The sequence below is a fragment of the Oreochromis niloticus genome, linkage group LG8, assembly GCF_001858045.2.
Source record: "Oreochromis niloticus isolate F11D_XX linkage group LG8, O_niloticus_UMD_NMBU, whole genome shotgun sequence".
Classification (NCBI taxonomy): Eukaryota; Metazoa; Chordata; class Actinopteri; order Cichliformes; family Cichlidae; genus Oreochromis; species Oreochromis niloticus.
The window spans coordinates 13,708,090-13,724,016 of NC_031973.2; the positions used below are offsets into that span (position 1 = coordinate 13,708,090).

The 15,927-nt window shown below is 44.4% G+C and overlaps 14 non-coding genes across 14 annotated transcripts; all 14 read right to left on the reverse strand.

Annotated features, from left to right (window-relative positions):
* Window positions 1–351: 351 nt before the first annotated feature.
* On the reverse strand, window positions 352–434 carry trnal-cag (transfer RNA leucine (anticodon CAG)). The gene has a single exon. It is a non-coding gene; the product is annotated as a tRNA-Leu (tRNA).
* Window positions 435–1,526: 1,092 nt separating this feature from the next.
* trnal-cag (transfer RNA leucine (anticodon CAG)) lies at window positions 1,527–1,608 on the reverse strand. Its single transcript has one exon. It is a non-coding gene; the product is annotated as a tRNA-Leu (tRNA).
* Window positions 1,609–2,698: 1,090 nt separating this feature from the next.
* Window positions 2,699–2,781, reverse strand: trnal-cag (transfer RNA leucine (anticodon CAG)). Its single transcript has one exon. It is a non-coding gene; the product is annotated as a tRNA-Leu (tRNA).
* A 1,094-nt stretch (window positions 2,782–3,875) lies between these two features.
* trnal-cag (transfer RNA leucine (anticodon CAG)) lies at window positions 3,876–3,958 on the reverse strand. The gene has a single exon. It is a non-coding gene; the product is annotated as a tRNA-Leu (tRNA).
* A 1,093-nt stretch (window positions 3,959–5,051) lies between these two features.
* On the reverse strand, window positions 5,052–5,134 carry trnal-cag (transfer RNA leucine (anticodon CAG)). Its single transcript has one exon. It is a non-coding gene; the product is annotated as a tRNA-Leu (tRNA).
* Window positions 5,135–6,228: 1,094 nt separating this feature from the next.
* trnal-cag (transfer RNA leucine (anticodon CAG)) lies at window positions 6,229–6,310 on the reverse strand. Its single transcript has one exon. It is a non-coding gene; the product is annotated as a tRNA-Leu (tRNA).
* A 1,090-nt stretch (window positions 6,311–7,400) lies between these two features.
* trnal-cag (transfer RNA leucine (anticodon CAG)) lies at window positions 7,401–7,483 on the reverse strand. Its single transcript has one exon. It is a non-coding gene; the product is annotated as a tRNA-Leu (tRNA).
* A 1,095-nt stretch (window positions 7,484–8,578) lies between these two features.
* On the reverse strand, window positions 8,579–8,661 carry trnal-cag (transfer RNA leucine (anticodon CAG)). Its single transcript has one exon. It is a non-coding gene; the product is annotated as a tRNA-Leu (tRNA).
* A 1,095-nt stretch (window positions 8,662–9,756) lies between these two features.
* On the reverse strand, window positions 9,757–9,838 carry trnal-cag (transfer RNA leucine (anticodon CAG)). The gene has a single exon. It is a non-coding gene; the product is annotated as a tRNA-Leu (tRNA).
* Window positions 9,839–10,930: 1,092 nt separating this feature from the next.
* Window positions 10,931–11,013, reverse strand: trnal-cag (transfer RNA leucine (anticodon CAG)). The gene has a single exon. It is a non-coding gene; the product is annotated as a tRNA-Leu (tRNA).
* Window positions 11,014–12,108: 1,095 nt separating this feature from the next.
* Window positions 12,109–12,191, reverse strand: trnal-cag (transfer RNA leucine (anticodon CAG)). Its single transcript has one exon. It is a non-coding gene; the product is annotated as a tRNA-Leu (tRNA).
* Window positions 12,192–13,283: 1,092 nt separating this feature from the next.
* On the reverse strand, window positions 13,284–13,366 carry trnal-cag (transfer RNA leucine (anticodon CAG)). The gene has a single exon. It is a non-coding gene; the product is annotated as a tRNA-Leu (tRNA).
* Window positions 13,367–14,461: 1,095 nt separating this feature from the next.
* trnal-cag (transfer RNA leucine (anticodon CAG)) lies at window positions 14,462–14,544 on the reverse strand. The gene has a single exon. It is a non-coding gene; the product is annotated as a tRNA-Leu (tRNA).
* Window positions 14,545–15,639: 1,095 nt separating this feature from the next.
* trnal-cag (transfer RNA leucine (anticodon CAG)) lies at window positions 15,640–15,722 on the reverse strand. Its single transcript has one exon. It is a non-coding gene; the product is annotated as a tRNA-Leu (tRNA).
* Window positions 15,723–15,927: the final 205 nt, after the last annotated feature.

Sequence of the window (15,927 nt, forward strand, 5' to 3'; positions counted from 1 at the left end):
ATTATAGATGTCAGACAGTTGGTGCCCTATGCCACCACCTCTTTTCAAAGATGGTCATTCACCGTGGACATAGATGTAACGGAGCAGTCTGTATCTGGAGTGAATTTGGCTGTGTGGAACAATTGATTTTGCCGAACATTCAGACTCCGATAGACGCATGAGAGAGGTACTTGAGGATATTTGGCATGTAGATTAAAGCTTACAATCACCAACCAGGTAGGCGACCCCCAACACCAACTAAACCAGATTTCAAGTTGATAATTTATCAAAGCAGTTGCCATCTAGTGGCAACTTCTTTATTGAAGGAAGACATCACATAACATGTCAGTCTTATGTTTAATAAGCAAGTGATGTCAGGAGTGGGATTTGAACCCACGCCTCCAGGGGAGACTGCGACCTGAACGCAGCGCCTTAGACCGCTCGGCCATCCTGACACATTTGCACTTGTTCATACAGAATCCACATGACAGGCTAGCAGATCAAGACACCTTTACAACTGATCATATTTGCAGACTATTACACCTCTGCCTTACCAACACATATTTTAAAAACAACGAGGGTGTCTACAGACAAAAACATGACAGTGTTGGTCTTTATGCAAATGTCCTGCTTATAAGGAAACCTGCATTCAGCTGAGATTGAAGAAGTCACTTGGATGAGTGATGAGACATTTCTTCAACTATCTGATAAATGAATGTGACCAAGTTGCAGTACGGAAAGGAAATGACTTCTAAAGCACATTTGTGAGATTTCAGGTTTAGATCTATGTATTTTGCAGGCTGAGATCCACTTGGTGAAGGAAGTTGTAATGGATGTCTGTGAAGGTTCTCAGTCATCCAGGTGATTGCAGTCTAAGGAGCTTGGAAACTTCTTTAAGTTGCTTGAAGACATTTCACCTCTCATCCGAGAAGCTTCTTCAGTTCTAGGTCAAATGGTGGAGAGTTCCAGATTTAAGGCCTATGGGAGCGTCCGCCCAAGATGGACGAGGGACCCTAACGATCCTCTCTCTAATGACACGAGCCAAGGTGTGAAAACGGGTGTAGGTCACAATCAGCCAAGGATTTGGGTGAGCTCGTTGTGAAACCTAGCCCTAACCTATCATGTGATTTCCTGAGGTCAAATGGCCCAGGATGTGAGTGGGCGTTAAGGCTTCTGGGAAGGTATCTCCACACTGGATTATAGATGTCAGACAGTTGGTGCCCTATGCCACCACCTCTTTTCAAAGATGGTCATTCACCGTGGACATAGATGTAACGGAGCAGTCTGTATCTGGAGTGAATTTGGCTGTGTGGAACAATTGATTTTGCCGAACATTCAGACTCCGATAGACGCATGAGAGAGGTACTTGAGGATATTTGGCATGTAGATTAAAGCTTACAATCACCAACCAGGTAGGCGACCCCCAACACCAACTAAACCAGATTTCAAGTTGATAATTTATCAAAGCAGTTGCCATCTAGTGGCAACTTCTTTATTGAAGGAAGACATCACATAACATGTCAGTCTTATGTTTAATAAGCAAGTGATGTCAGGAGTGGGATTTGAACCCACGCCTCCAGGGAGACTGCGACCTGAACGCAGCGCCTTAGACCGCTCGGCCATCCTGACACATTTGCGCTTGTTCATACAGAATCCACATGACAGGCTAGCAGATCAAGACACCTTTACAACTATCATATTTGCAGACTATTACACCTCTGCCTTACCAACACATATTTTAAAAACGAGGGTGTCTACAGACAAAAACATGACAGTGTTGGTCTTTATGCAAATGTCCTGCTTATAAGGAAACCTGCATTCAGCTGAGATGGAAGAAGTCACTTGGATGAGTGATGAGACATTTCTTCAACTATCTGATAAATGAATGTGACCAAGTTGCAGTACGGAAAGGAAATGACTTCTAAAGCACATTTGTGAGATTTCAGGTTTAGATCTATGTATTTTGCAGGCTGAGATCCACTTGGTGAAGGAAGTTGTAATGGATGTCTGTGAAGGTTCTCAGTCATCCAGGTGATTGCAGTCTAAGGAGCTTGGAAACTTCTTTAAGTTGCTTGAAGACATTTCACCTCTCATCCGAGAAGCTTCTTCAGTTCTAGGGTCAAATGGTGGAGAGTTCCAGATTTAAGGCCTATGGGAGCGTCCGCCCAAGATGGACGAGGGACCCCTAACGATCCTCTCTCTAATGACACGAGCCAAGGTGTGAAAACGGGTGTAGGTCACAATCAGCCAAGGATTTGGGTGAGCTCGTTGTGAAACCTAGCCCTAACCTATCATGTGATTTCCTGAGGTCAAATGGCCCAGGATGTGAGTGGGCGTTAAGGCTTCTGGGAAGGTATCTCCACACTGGATTATAGATGTCAGACAGTTGGTGCCCTATGCCACCACCTCTTTTCAAAGATGGTCATTCACCGTGGACATAGATGTAACGGAGCAGTCTGTATCTGGAGTGAATTTGGCTGTGTGGAACAATTGATTTTGCCGAACATTCAGACTCCGATAGACGCATGAGAGAGGTACTTGAGGATATTTGGCATGTAGATTAAAGCTTACAATCACCAACCAGGTAGGCGACCCCCAACACCAACTAAACCAGATTTCAAGTTGATAATTTATCAAAGCAGTTGCCATCTAGTGGCAACTTCTTTATTGAAGGAAGACATCACATAACATGTCAGTCTTATGTTTAATAAGCAAGTGATGTCAGGAGTGGGATTTGAACCCACGCCTCCAGGGGAGACTGCGACCTGAACGCAGCGCCTTAGACCGCTCGGCCATCCTGACACATTTGCACTTGTTCATACAGAATCCACATGACAGGCTAGCAGATCAAGACACCTTTACAACTGATCATATTTGCAGACTATTACACCTCTGCCTTACCAACACATATTTTAAAAACAACGAGGGTGTCTACAGACAAAAACATGACAGTGTTGGTCTTTATGCAAATGTCCTGCTTATAAGGAAACCTGCATTCAGCTGAGATTGAAGAAGTCACTTGGATGAGTGATGAGACATTTCTTCAACTATCTGATAAATGAATGTGACCAAGTTGCAGTACGGAAAGGAAATGACTTCTAAAGCACATTTGTGAGATTTCAGGTTTAGATCTATGTATTTTTGCAGGCTGAGATCCACTTGGTGAAGGAAGTTGTAATGGATGTCTGTGAAGGTTCTCAGTCATCCAGGTGATTGCAGTCTAAGGAGCTTGGAAACTTCTTTAAGTTGCTTGAAGACATTTCACCTCTCATCCGAGAAGCTTCTTCAGTTCTAGGGTCAAATGGTGGAGAGTTCCAGATTTAAGGCCTATGGGAGCGTCCGCCCAAGATGGACGAGGGACCCCTAACGATCCTCTCTCTAATGACACGAGCCAAGGTGTGAAAACGGGTGTAGGTCACAATCAGCCAAGGATTTGGGTGAGCTCGTTGTGAAACCTAGCCCTAACCTATCATGTGATTTCCTGAGGTCAAATGGCCCAGGATGTGAGTGGGCGTTAAGGCTTCTGGGAAGGTATCTCCACACTGGATTATAGATGTCAGACAGTTGGTGCCCTATGCCACCACCTCTTTCAAAGATGGTCATTCACCGTGGACATAGATGTAACGGAGCAGTCTGTATCTGGAGTGAATTTGGCTGTGTGGAACAATTGATTTTGCCGAACATTCAGACTCCGATAGACGCATGAGAGAGGTACTTGAGGATATTTGGCATGTAGATTAAAGCTTACAATCACCAACCAGGTAGGCGACCCCCAACACCAACTAAACCAGATTTCAAGTTGATAATTTATCAAAGCAGTTGCCATCTAGTGGCAACTTCTTTATTGAAGGAAGACATCACATAACATGTCAGTCTTATGTTTAATAAGCAAGTGATGTCAGGAGTGGGATTTGAACCCACGCCTCCAAGGGAGACTGCGACCTGAACGCAGCGCCTTAGACCGCTCGGCCATCCTGACACATTTGCGCTTGTTCATACAGAATCCACATGACAGGCTAGCAGATCAAGACACCTTTACAACTGATCATATTTGCAGACTATTACACCTCTGCCTTACCAACACATATTTTAAAAAACGAGGGTGTCTACAGACAAAAACATGACAGTGTTGGTCTTTATGCAAATGTCCTGCTTATAAGGAAACCTGCATTCAGCTGAGATGGAAGAAGTCACTTGGATGAGTGATGAGACATTTCTTCAACTATCTGATAAATGAATGTGACCAAGTTGCAGTACGGAAAGGAAATGACTTCTAAAGCACATTTGTGAGATTTCAGGTTTAGATCTATGTATTTTTGCAGGCTGAGATCCACTTGGTGAAGGAAGTTGTAATGGATGTCTGTGAAGGTTCTCAGTCATCCAGGTGATTGCAGTCTAAGGAGCTTGGAAACTTCTTTAAGTTGCTTGAAGACATTTCACCTCTCATCCGAGAAGCTTCTTCAGTTCTAGGGTCAAATGGTGGAGAGTTCCAGATTTAAGGCCTATGGGAGCGTCCGCCCAAGATGGACGAGGGACCCCTAACGATCCTCTCTCTAATGACACGAGCCAAGGTGTGAAAACGGGTGTAGGTCACAATCAGCCAAGGATTTGGGTGAGCTCGTTGTGAAACCTAGCCCTAACCTATCATGTGATTTCCTGAGGTCAAATGGCCCAGGATGTGAGTGGGCGTTAAGGCTTCTGGGAAGGTATCTCCACACTGGATTATAGATGTCAGACAGTTGGTGCCCTATGCCACCACCTCTTTTCAAAGATGGTCATTCACCGTGGACATAGATGTAACGGAGCAGTCTGTATCTGGAGTGAATTTGGCTGTGTGGAACAATTGATTTTGCCGAACATTCAGACTCCGATAGACGCATGAGAGAGGTACTTGAGGATATTTGGCATGTAGATTAAAGCTTACAATCACCAACCAGGTAGGCGACCCCCAACACCAACTAAACCAGATTTCAAGTTGATAATTTATCAAAGCAGTTGCCATCTAGTGGCAACTTCTTTATTGAAGGAAGACATCACATAACATGTCAGTCTTATGTTTAATAAGCAAGTGATGTCAGGAGTGGGATTTGAACCCACGCCTCCAGGGGAGACTGCGACCTGAACGCAGCGCCTTAGACCGCTCGGCCATCCTGACACATTTGCACTTGTTCATACAGAATCCACATGACAGGCTAGCAGATCAAGACACCTTTACAACTGATCATATTTGCAGACTATTACACCTCTGCCTTACCAACACATATTTTAAAAACAACGAGGGTGTCTACAGACAAAAACATGACAGTGTTGGTCTTTATGCAAATGTCCTGCTTATAAGGAAACCTGCATTCAGCTGAGATTGAAGAAGTCACTTGGATGAGTGATGAGACATTTCTTCAACTATCTGATAAATGAATGTGACCAAGTTGCAGTACGGAAAGGAAATGACTTCTAAAGCACATTTGTGAGATTTCAGGTTTAGATCTATGTATTTTGCAGGCTGAGATCCACTTGGTGAAGGAAGTTGTAATGGATGTCTGTGAAGGTTCTCAGTCATCCAGGTGATTGCAGTCTAAGGAGCTTGGAAACTTCTTTAAGTTGCTTGAAGACATTTCACCTCTCATCCGAGAAGCTTCTTCAGTTCTAGGGTCAAATGGTGGAGAGTTCCAGATTTAAGGCCTATGGGAGCGTCCGCCCAAGATGGACGAGGGACCCCTAACGATCCTCTCTCTAATGACACGAGCCAAGGTGTGAAAACGGGTGTAGGTCACAATCAGCCAAGGATTTGGGTGAGCTCGTTGTGAAACCTAGCCCTAACCTATCATGTGATTTCCTGAGGTCAAATGGCCCAGGATGTGAGTGGGCGTTAAGGCTTCTGGGAAGGTATCTCCACACTGGATTATAGATGTCAGACAGTTGGTGCCCTATGCCACCACCTCTTTTCAAAGATGGTCATTCACCGTGGACATAGATGTAACGGAGCAGTCTGTATCTGGAGTGAATTTGGCTGTGTGGAACAATTGATTTTGCCGAACATTCAGACTCCGATAGACGCATGAGAGAGGTACTTGAGGATATTTGGCATGTAGATTAAAGCTTACAATCACCAACCAGGTAGGCGACCCCCAACACCAACTAAACCAGATTTCAAGTTGATAATTTATCAAAGCAGTTGCCATCTAGTGGCAACTTCTTTATTGAAGGAAGACATCACATAACATGTCAGTCTTATGTTTAATAAGCAAGTGATGTCAGGAGTGGGATTTGAACCCACGCCTCCAGGGAGACTGCGACCTGAACGCAGCGCCTTAGACCGCTCGGCCATCCTGACACATTTGCACTTGTTCATACAGAATCCACATGACAGGCTAGCAGATCAAGACACCTTTACAACTGATCATATTTGCAGACTATTACACCTCTGCCTTACCAACACATATTTTAAAAACAACGAGGGTGTCTACAGACAAAAACATGACAGTGTTGGTCTTTATGCAAATGTCCTGCTTATAAGGAAACCTGCATTCAGCTGAGATGAAGAAGTCACTTGGATGAGTGATGAGACATTTCTTCAACTATCTGATAAATGAATGTGACCAAGTTGCAGTACGGAAAGGAAATGACTTCTAAAGCACATTTGTGAGATTTCAGGTTTAGATCTATGTATTTTGCAGGCTGAGATCCACTTGGTGAAGGAAGTTGTAATGGATGTCTGTGAAGGTTCTCAGTCATCCAGGTGATTGCAGTCTAAGGAGCTTGGAAACTTCTTTAAGTTGCTTGAAGACATTTCACCTCTCATCCGAGAAGCTTCTTCAGTTCTAGGGTCAAATGGTGGAGAGTTCCAGATTTAAGGCCTATGGGAGCGTCCGCCCAAGATGGACGAGGGACCCCTAACGATCCTCTCTCTAATGACACGAGCCAAGGTGTGAAAACGGGTGTAGGTCACAATCAGCCAAGGGTTGGGTGAGCTCGTTGTGAAACCTAGCCCTAACCTATCATGTGATTTCCTGAGGTCAAATGGCCCAGGATGTGAGTGGGCGTTAAGGCTTCTGGGAAGGTATCTCCACACTGGATTATAGATGTCAGACAGTTGGTGCCCTATGCCACCACCTCTTTCAAAGATGGTCATTCACCGTGGACATAGATGTAAGGAGCAGTCTGTATCTGGAGTGAATTTGGCTGTGTGGAACAATTGATTTTGCCGAACATTCAGACTCCGATAGACGCATGAGAGAGGTACTTGAGGATATTTGGCATGTAGATTAAAGCTTACAATCACCAACCAGGTAGGCGACCCCCAACACCAACTAAACCAGATTTCAAGTTGATAATTTATCAAAGCAGTTGCCATCTAGTGGCAACTTCTTTATTGAAGGAAGACATCACATAACATGTCAGTCTTATGTTTAATAAGCAAGTGATGTCAGGAGTGGGATTTGAACCCACGCCTCCAGGGGAGACTGCGACCTGAACGCAGCGCCTTAGACCGCTCGGCCATCCTGACACATTTGCACTTGTTCATACAGAATCCACATGACAGGCTAGCAGATCAAGACACCTTTACAACTGATCATATTTGCAGACTATTACACCTCTGCCTTACCAACACATATTTTAAAAACAACGAGGGTGTCTACAGACAAAAACATGACAGTGTTGGTCTTTATGCAAATGTCCTGCTTATAAGGAAACCTGCATTCAGCTGAGATTGAAGAAGTCACTTGGATGAGTGATGAGACATTTCTTCAACTATCTGATAAATGAATGTGACCAAGTTGCAGTACGGAAAGGAAATGACTTCTAAAGCACATTTGTGAGATTTCAGGTTTAGATCTATGTATTTTTGCAGGCTGAGATCCACTTGGTGAAGGAAGTTGTAATGGATGTCTGTGAAGGTTCTCAGTCATCCAGGTGATTGCAGTCTAAGGAGCTTGGAAACTTCTTTAAGTTGCTTGAAGACATTTCACCTCTCATCCGAGAAGCTTCTTCAGTTCTAGGGTCAAATGGTGGAGAGTTCCAGATTTAAGGCCTATGGGAGCGTCCGCCCAAGATGGACGAGGGACCCCTAACGATCCTCTCTCTAATGACACGAGCCAAGGTGTGAAAACGGGTGTAGGTCACAATCAGCCAAGGATTTGGGTGAGCTCGTTGTGAAACCTAGCCCTAACCTATCATGTGATTTCCTGAGGTCAAATGGCCCAGGATGTGAGTGGGCGTTAAGGCTTCTGGGAAGGTATCTCCACACTGGATTATAGATGTCAGACAGTTGGTGCCCTATGCCACCACCTCTTTTCAAAGATGGTCATTCACCGTGGACATAGATGTAACGGAGCAGTCTGTATCTGGAGTGAATTTGGCTGTGTGGAACAATTGATTTTGCCGAACATTCAGACTCCGATAGACGCATGAGAGAGGTACTTGAGGATATTTGGCATGTAGATTAAAGCTTACAATCACCAACCAGGTAGGCGACCCCCAACACCAACTAAACCAGATTTCAAGTTGATAATTTATCAAAGCAGTTGCCATCTAGTGGCAACTTCTTTATTGAAGGAAGACATCACATAACATGTCAGTCTTATGTTTAATAAGCAAGTGATGTCAGGAGTGGGATTTGAACCCACGCCTCCAGGGGAGACTGCGACCTGAACGCAGCGCCTTAGACCGCTCGGCCATCCTGACACATTTGCACTTGTTCATACAGAATCCACATGACAGGCTAGCAGATCAAGACACCTTTACAACTGATCATATTTGCAGACTATTACACCTCTGCCTTACCAACACATATTTTAAAAACAACGAGGGTGTCTACAGACAAAAACATGACAGTGTTGGTCTTTATGCAAATGTCCTGCTTATAAGGAAACCTGCATTCAGCTGAGATTGAAGAAGTCACTTGGATGAGTGATGAGACATTTCTTCAACTATCTGATAAATGAATGTGACCAAGTTGCAGTACGGAAAGGAAATGACTTCTAAAGCACATTTGTGAGATTTCAGGTTTAGATCTATGTATTTTTGCAGGCTGAGATCCACTTGGTGAAGGAAGTTGTAATGGATGTCTGTGAAGGTTCTCAGTCATCCAGGTGATTGCAGTCTAAGGAGCTTGGAAACTTCTTTAAGTTGCTTGAAGACATTTCACCTCTCATCCGAGAAGCTTCTTCAGTTCTAGGGTCAAATGGTGGAGAGTTCCAGATTTAAGGCCTATGGGAGCGTCCGCCCAAGATGGACGAGGGACCCCTAACGATCCTCTCTCTAATGACACGAGCCAAGGTGTGAAAACGGGTGTAGGTCACAATCAGCCAAGGATTTGGGTGAGCTCGTTGTGAAACCTAGCCCTAACCTATCATGTGATTTCCTGAGGTCAAATGGCCCAGGATGTGAGTGGGCGTTAAGGCTTCTGGGAAGGTATCTCCACACTGGATTATAGATGTCAGACAGTTGGTGCCCTATGCCACCACCTCTTTTCAAAGATGGTCATTCACCGTGGACATAGATGTAATGGAGCAGTCTGTATCTGGAGTGAATTTGGCTGTGTGGAACAATTGATTTTGCCGAACATTCAGACTCCGATAGACGCATGAGAGAGGTACTTGAGGATATTTGGCATGTAGATTAAAGCTTACAATCACCAACCAGGTAGGCGACCCCCAACACCAACTAAACCAGATTTCAAGTTGATAATTTATCAAAGCAGTTGCCATCTAGTGGCAACTTCTTTATTGAAGGAAGACATCACATAACATGTCAGTCTTATGTTTAATAAGCAAGTGATGTCAGGAGTGGGATTTGAACCCACGCCTCCAGGGAGACTGCGACCTGAACGCAGCGCCTTAGACCGCTCGGCCATCCTGACACATTTGCACTTGTTCATACAGAATCCACATGACAGGCTAGCAGATCAAGACACCTTTACAACTTATCATATTTGCAGACTATTACACCTCTGCCTTACCAACACATATTTTAAAACACGAGGGTGTCTACAGACAAAACATGACAGTGTTGGTCTTTATGCAAATGTCCTGCTTATAAGGAAACCTGCATTCAGCTGAGATTGAAGAAGTCACTTGGATGAGTGATGAGACATTTCTTCAACTATCTGATAAATGAATGTGACCAAGTTGCAGTACGGAAAGGAAATGACTTCTAAAGCACATTTGTGAGATTTCAGGTTTAGATCTATGTATTTTTGCAGGCTGAGATCCACTTGGTGAAGGAAGTTGTAATGGATGTCTGTGAAGGTTCTCAGTCATCCAGGTGATTGCAGTCTAAGGAGCTTGGAAACTTCTTTAAGTTGCTTGAAGACATTTCACCTCTCATCCGAGAAGCTTCTTCAGTTCTAGGGTCAAATGGTGGAGAGTTCCAGATTTAAGGCCTATGGGAGCGTCCGCCCAAGATGGACGAGGGACCCCTAACGATCCTCTCTCTAATGACACGAGCCAAGGTGTGAAAACGGGTGTAGGTCACAATCAGCCAAGGATTTGGGTGAGCTCGTTGTGAAACCTAGCCCTAACCTATCATGTGATTTCCTGAGGTCAAATGGCCCAGGATGTGAGTGGGCGTTAAGGCTTCTGGGAAGGTATCTCCACACTGGATTATAGATGTCAGACAGTTGGTGCCCTATGCCACCACCTCTTTTCAAAGATGGTCATTCACCGTGGACATAGATGTAACGGAGCAGTCTGTATCTGGAGTGAATTTGGCTGTGTGGAACAATTGATTTTGCCGAACATTCAGACTCCGATAGACGCATGAGAGAGGTACTTGAGGATATTTGGCATGTAGATTAAAGCTTACAATCACCAACCAGGTAGGCGACCCCCAACACCAACTAAACCAGATTTCAAGTTGATAATTTATCAAAGCAGTTGCCATCTAGTGGCAACTTCTTTATTGAAGGAAGACATCACATAACATGTCAGTCTTATGTTTAATAAGCAAGTGATGTCAGGAGTGGGATTTGAACCCACGCCTCCAGGGGAGACTGCGACCTGAACGCAGCGCCTTAGACCGCTCGGCCATCCTGACACATTTGCACTTGTTCATACAGAATCCACATGACAGGCTAGCAGATCAAGACACCTTTACAACTTATCATATTTGCAGACTATTACACCTCTGCCTTACCAACACATATTTTAAAAACAACGAGGGTGTCTACAGACAAAAACATGACAGTGTTGGTCTTTATGCAAATGTCCTGCTTATAAGGAAACCTGCATTCAGCTGAGATTGAAGAAGTCACTTGGATGAGTGATGAGACATTTCTTCAACTATCTGATAAATGAATGTGACCAAGTTGCAGTACGGAAAGGAAATGACTTCTAAAGCACATTTGTGAGATTTCAGGTTTAGATCTATGTATTTTTGCAGGCTGAGATCCACTTGGTGAAGGAAGTTGTAATGGATGTCTGTGAAGGTTCTCAGTCATCCAGGTGATTGCAGTCTAAGGAGCTTGGAAACTTCTTTAAGTTGCTTGAAGACATTTCACCTCTCATCCGAGAAGCTTCTTCAGTTCTAGGGTCAAATGGTGGAGAGTTCCAGATTTAAGGCCTATGGGAGCGTCCGCCCAAGATGGACGAGGGACCCCTAACGATCCTCTCTCTAATGACACGAGCCAAGGTGTGAAAACGGGTGTAGGTCACAATCAGCCAAGGATTTGGGTGAGCTCGTTGTGAAACCTAGCCCTAACCTATCATGTGATTTCCTGAGGTCAAATGGCCCAGGATGTGAGTGGGCGTTAAGGCTTCTGGGAAGGTATCTCCACACTGGATTATAGATGTCAGACAGTTGGTGCCCTATGCCACCACCTCTTTTCAAAGATGGTCATTCACCGTGGACATAGATGTAACGGAGCAGTCTGTATCTGGAGTGAATTTGGCTGTGTGGAACAATTGATTTTGCCGAACATTCAGACTCCGATAGACGCATGAGAGAGGTACTTGAGGATATTTGGCATGTAGATTAAAGCTTACAATCACCAACCAGGTAGGCGACCCCCAACACCAACTAAACCAGATTTCAAGTTGATAATTTATCAAAGCAGTTGCCATCTAGTGGCAACTTCTTTATTGAAGGAAGACATCACATAACATGTCAGTCTTATGTTTAATAAGCAAGTGATGTCAGGAGTGGGATTTGAACCCACGCCTCCAAGGGAGACTGCGACCTGAACGCAGCGCCTTAGACCGCTCGGCCATCCTGACACATTTGCGCTTGTTCATACAGAATCCACATGACAGGCTAGCAGATCAAGACACCTTTACAACTGATCATATTTGCAGACTATTACACCTCTGCCTTACCAACACATATTTTAAAAACGAGGGTGTCTACAGACAAAAACATGACAGTGTTGGTCTTTATGCAAATGTCCTGCTTATAAGGAAACCTGCATTCAGCTGAGATGGAAGAAGTCACTTGGATGAGTGATGAGACATTTCTTCAACTATCTGATAAATGAATGTGACCAAGTTGCAGTACGGAAAGGAAATGACTTCTAAAGCACATTTGTGAGATTTCAGGTTTAGATCTATGTATTTTTGCAGGCTGAGATCCACTTGGTGAAGGAAGTTGTAATGGATGTCTGTGAAGGTTCTCAGTCATCCAGGTGATTGCAGTCTAAGGAGCTTGGAAACTTCTTTAAGTTGCTTGAAGACATTTCACCTCTCATCCGAGAAGCTTCTTCAGTTCTAGGGTCAAATGGTGGAGAGTTCCAGATTTAAGGCCTATGGGAGCGTCCGCCCAAGATGGACGAGGGACCCCTAACGATCCTCTCTCTAATGACACGAGCCAAGGTGTGAAAACGGGTGTAGGTCACAATCAGCCAAGGATTTGGGTGAGCTCGTTGTGAAACCTAGCCCTAACCTATCATGTGATTTCCTGAGGTCAAATGGCCCAGGATGTGAGTGGGCGTTAAGGCTTCTGGGAAGGTATCTCCACACTGGATTATAGATGTCAGACAGTTGGTGCCCTATGCCACCACCTCTTTTCAAAGATGGTCATTCACCGTGGACATAGATGTAACGGAGCAGTCTGTATCTGGAGTGAATTTGGCTGTGTGGAACAATTGATTTTGCCGAACATTCAGACTCCGATAGACGCATGAGAGAGGTACTTGAGGATATTTGGCATGTAGATTAAAGCTTACAATCACCAACCAGGTAGGCGACCCCCAACACCAACTAAACCAGATTTCAAGTTGATAATTTATCAAAGCAGTTGCCATCTAGTGGCAACTTCTTTATTGAAGGAAGACATCACATAACATGTCAGTCTTATGTTTAATAAGCAAGTGATGTCAGGAGTGGGATTTGAACCCACGCCTCCAGGGGAGACTGCGACCTGAACGCAGCGCCTTAGACCGCTCGGCCATCCTGACACATTTGCACTTGTTCATACAGAATCCACATGACAGGCTAGCAGATCAAGACACCTTTACAACTGATCATATTTGCAGACTATTACACCTCTGCCTTACCAACACATATTTTAAAAACAACGAGGGTGTCTACAGACAAAAACATGACAGTGTTGGTCTTTATGCAAATGTCCTGCTTATAAGGAAACCTGCATTCAGCTGAGATTGAAGAAGTCACTTGGATGAGTGATGAGACATTTCTTCAACTATCTGATAAATGAATGTGACCAAGTTGCAGTACGGAAAGGAAATGACTTCTAAAGCACATTTGTGAGATTTCAGGTTTAGATCTATGTATTTTTGCAGGCTGAGATCCACTTGGTGAAGGAAGTTGTAATGGATGTCTGTGAAGGTTCTCAGTCATCCAGGTGATTGCAGTCTAAGGAGCTTGGAAACTTCTTTAAGTTGCTTGAAGACATTTCACCTCTCATCCGAGAAGCTTCTTCAGTTCTAGGGTCAAATGGTGGAGAGTTCCAGATTTAAGGCCTATGGGAGCGTCCGCCCAAGATGGACGAGGGACCCCTAACGATCCTCTCTCTAATGACACGAGCCAAGGTGTGAAAACGGGTGTAGGTCACAATCAGCCAAGGATTTGGGTGAGCTCGTTGTGAAACCTAGCCCTAACCTATCATGTGATTTCCTGAGGTCAAATGGCCCAGGATGTGAGTGGGCGTTAAGGCTTCTGGGAAGGTATCTCCACACTGGATTATAGATGTCAGACAGTTGGTGCCCTATGCCACCACCTCTTTTCAAAGATGGTCATTCACCGTGGACATAGATGTAACGGAGCAGTCTGTATCTGGAGTGAATTTGGCTGTGTGGAACAATTGATTTTGCCGAACATTCAGACTCCGATAGACGCATGAGAGAGGTACTTGAGGATATTTGGCATGTAGATTAAAGCTTACAATCACCAACCAGGTAGGCGACCCCCAACACCAACTAAACCAGATTTCAAGTTGATAATTTATCAAAGCAGTTGCCATCTAGTGGCAACTTCTTTATTGAAGGAAGACATCACATAACATGTCAGTCTTATGTTTAATAAGCAAGTGATGTCAGGAGTGGGATTTGAACCCACGCCTCCAAGGGAGACTGCGACCTGAACGCAGCGCCTTAGACCGCTCGGCCATCCTGACACATTTGCGCTTGTTCATACAGAATCCACATGACAGGCTAGCAGATCAAGACACCTTTACAACTGATCATATTTGCAGACTATTACACCTCTGCCTTACCAACACATATTTTAAAAACAACGAGGGTGTCTACAGACAAAAACATGACAGTGTTGGTCTTTATGCAAATGTCCTGCTTATAAGGAAACCTGCATTCAGCTGAGATGGAAGAAGTCACTTGGATGAGTGATGAGACATTTCTTCAACTATCTGATAAATGAATGTGACCAAGTTGCAGTACGGAAAGGAAATGACTTCTAAAGCACATTTGTGAGATTTCAGGTTTAGATCTATGTATTTTTGCAGGCTGAGATCCACTTGGTGAAGGAAGTTGTAATGGATGTCTGTGAAGGTTCTCAGTCATCCAGGTGATTGCAGTCTAAGGAGCTTGGAAACTTCTTTAAGTTGCTTGAAGACATTTCACCTCTCATCCGAGAAGCTTCTTCAGTTCTAGGGTCAAATGGTGGAGAGTTCCAGATTTAAGGCCTATGGGAGCGTCCGCCCAAGATGGACGAGGGACCCCTAACGATCCTCTCTCTAATGACACGAGCCAAGGTGTGAAAACGGGTGTAGGTCACAATCAGCCAAGGATTTGGGTGAGCTCGTTGTGAAACCTAGCCCTAACCTATCATGTGATTTCCTGAGGTCAAATGGCCCAGGATGTGAGTGGGCGTTAAGGCTTCTGGGAAGGTATCTCCACACTGGATTATAGATGTCAGACAGTTGGTGCCCTATGCCACCACCTCTTTTCAAAGATGGTCATTCACCGTGGACATAGATGTAACGGAGCAGTCTGTATCTGGAGTGAATTTGGCTGTGTGGAACAATTGATTTTGCCGAACATTCAGACTCCGATAGACGCATGAGAGAGGTACTTGAGGATATTTGGCATGTAGATTAAAGCTTACAATCACCAACCAGGTAGGCGACCCCCAACACCAACTAAACCAGATTTCAAGTTGATAATTTATCAAAGCAGTTGCCATCTAGTGGCAACTTCTTTATTGAAGGAAGACATCACATAACATGTCAGTCTTATGTTTAATAAGCAAGTGATGTCAGGAGTGGGATTTGAACCCACGCCTCCAGGGGAGACTGCGACCTGAACGCAGCGCCTTAGACCGCTCGGCCATCCTGACACATTTGCACTTGTTCATACAGAATCCACATGACAGGCTAGCAGATCAAGACACCTTTACAACTGATCATATTTGCAGACTATTACACCTCTGCCTTACCAACACATATTTTAAAAACAACGAGGGTGTCTACAGACAAAAACATGACAGTGTTGGTCTTTATGCAAATGTCCTGCTTATAAGGAAACCTGCATTCAGCTGAGAT